The sequence below is a fragment of the Sceloporus undulatus genome, chromosome 4 (genome assembly GCF_019175285.1).
Source record: "Sceloporus undulatus isolate JIND9_A2432 ecotype Alabama chromosome 4, SceUnd_v1.1, whole genome shotgun sequence".
Taxonomy (NCBI): Eukaryota; Metazoa; Chordata; class Lepidosauria; order Squamata; family Phrynosomatidae; genus Sceloporus; species Sceloporus undulatus.
Window position 1 is genome coordinate 120,655,966 of NC_056525.1, and position 2,806 is coordinate 120,658,771.

At 43.3% G+C, this 2,806-nt stretch overlaps 1 protein-coding gene across 1 annotated transcript in view; it reads right to left on the minus strand.

Moving 5' to 3' along the window:
• Window positions 1–2,806, minus strand: part of LOC121929027 (laminin subunit gamma-2-like) — a 40,682-nt gene that overhangs the window by 11,483 nt on the left and 26,393 nt on the right. The gene's annotated exons all lie outside the window — the stretch shown is intronic.

Below are 2,806 nucleotides of genomic sequence, written 5' to 3' on the forward strand. Positions count from 1 at the left end.
TCTAGCACCACACCAGAACGCACTGAGTCCTTTGCTGCAATGGATACATTAACAATGTACACATAGACAGCAGAGGGCTAGTGGGGGAAGATGCAAAAGGATATGAGGATTGTGCATGCTTAATAGCTAAGTTTTCCTAATGGGAGGGCTGGTCCTGAGAAAGAGGATTGCTTAAGAAGCCAAACCTTGTATTTGATGTGTCAGTTGTACATTCTTTCAGTCAGAATCCAATCGAGTTACTGTTGGCTGATTGTGTGGAACGAATTAACCTTGAACAACCTCTTTCCCATTTCACAACCCCTGCCAATGTCTTGAGGTAACTGTTTTTGCATGAATGAGCACTTTGCAACATCATTTGTGAGAGTGTTTTAATTAGCAAGTTCACATATCTGAAAACCTCAAGTGGAGAGAATAAGAAAAGTGAGTTAGCTGCTCAGAAAATGTTTAAGAAACAGCCCAATTTAGCAGCTCATTAAGTTTTCAATTAAGATCTTGTGCTGCCCGCTCAGCTGGTGAGATTTTGACATTTTTTCCCTTTTTTTGTTTCTTTCCCCCCAATTTTCCTTTATTACAAGCTTTGATGGAGGAAACCTTGGGAATTTTGGCACATTTTCACCATGAGCTCCCACCTCCTCTGAGAGACAGACATAACAGTAGGAGACTGCTTCAGCTCCTGGAAATGCCCAGGGTGGGATATGTGAATGAGGATGCGTTGTTGGTTTCAGCTAAATTCATAGCGCTGAGCTGGCGGGGAATCTAAAATAAGCTTGCATTTTACAGTCAGACCCAGAAGGATCCTAAAACGTGTATATTTTTTTCTTTCAAGGCTAGTAGAAGATTTGAATCTAGGATTTAGTCAGGGGGAAACTATACAGGAAGAAAGCACTTAACATATCTCTTGGGCCTACCAGACACAGCCCTACTTTCCCCTTCACATACAGTTGACCATGGATTTTTTTGATACATGAATTGAAAGGGGCACCTTGAAGCAAGAGAAGTCTCTTGTTAATAACAGTCTTGCTTGGAGGATTTCCCTACTTAAAGATGTTCTTAATTGAAAAGCACATAGACTTCTATGTAAAACATATGGAAGACTCTTATCAACTTGATATGGACTTGATATTTAGAAAGCAAAATATTTCCTGTAGGGGGAAAAATGGCTTTTTCTTGTTAACTGGTCAATTCATACAATCAAATTGCATACGAAGTAAGAGATCAATGCGTCACCAGGGAATGGTGACTCTCACTCAGCATTTACTCAGCCTATGAAGTTTATCGCACTGCGTTCCTTCCGTGCGTTCTGAGAACGGAACGGAAGGAGCAGGGCCGAGTGCGGAACGAGTGGGGGACGGATTTTACCGCACGCATCCGTCCCTCATTCGTTCCGTTCCCCCTCTCTTCCGTTCTTAATCTGTTCCAGAGGGGGAAATTTTTGAGAACTGTTCTGAACAGTTCTCAAAAAGCGTCCCCTCTGGAACGGAAAGGGCAGGGAAGAGAGGGGGGAACGGAACGAGTGAGAGATGGGTGTGTGCGGTAAAATCCGTCCCCCACTCGTTTCCGTTTCCTGTCGGGCCGGGCCGAGAACCCGGTGCGATAATTGTTTTAATATGTAGAGAGATCTTGTAGCACTTTTGAGACTAACTGGAGACTAACTGTCTACATACTGATTCTACAGACTAACATGGCTATGTCTTTGAAGTCTACCTTTTTAATGTATCTTTAAAAAACAATACTGCTAGGAAAGGTGAAATGTAGAAGCAGGAGGGGAAGACCAGGTGCGAGGTGGAGGGACTCAGTCAGAGGAATTACAAGCATGTGCTTGCAGGACCTAAGCAGTGAAATGAAAGATAGGGAGTCTTGGAGATGTCTCATCCACAGGGTTGCGATGAGTCAAAATCAACTCGAGGGCAGCAAACAAAACAACGTAGTTTTAGAGCTAGGAGTCTAGGTATAGTAGAACTGGCCCATACATGTAGGAGACTGAGTTAATAGCATATTGGAATATTAGATGGTATCAGGGCCAGTCCTGCCATTAAACAGAGTGGGACAACCATCTGATGTAGTAGATGGAAGGGAAGAGGGCAGAAGGGACAGCCCTCACCATTCATTCCTGAGTGCACTGGGCCTTTTTTCCCATGCAGGTCACTGAGGCAGTTGTAGTAATGGGGGTGGAAAGGAAGAGCGCAGATGAGTGACAAACTGAATGGAATAAGTTATAAAATGAGATTGTATGCTTTGGGACAGCCTTCTCCAACTTGACACTTCCCAGGTTTGCTCAACTCCAAGCATTACCAGGCAACAGTCCTATTATGGGCTTTGTAGTCATATGGGGGAAAATTCCAGGCTGGAGGCAGATCACTTTGAGAAGACCCAAATATATTTTGATGAAACTACGTAGAAGACGTGCTTCCCTATGGCCAACAATGATCCCTTCCATGCCATGCTGTATAAATCTCATGGCTTGGCCCCACACTAGAATTCTGGTCAATGAGTTAATCAATGATAAACTTAACAAATAAATGTTTTCAATTACACTGCTACCTCGGGTTACGAAATTAATTCGTTCCGCCATTCCTTTCGTAACCCGAAAATTTCGTAACCCGAAAAAGCTTTCCGTTAGCACTGGAAAGCCTATAGCTGCACTTTGCAGCATTTGAATTTCGCGCCGAAATGAATTTCGTAACCCGAAAAATATTTCGTAACCCGAAACAGTTTTTGCCAATCCAACTTTTTCGTATCCCGGAAATTTCGTAAGCCGGTCATTTCGTATCCCGAGGCACCAGTGTATTAGTGTTTTTGCTAGTGA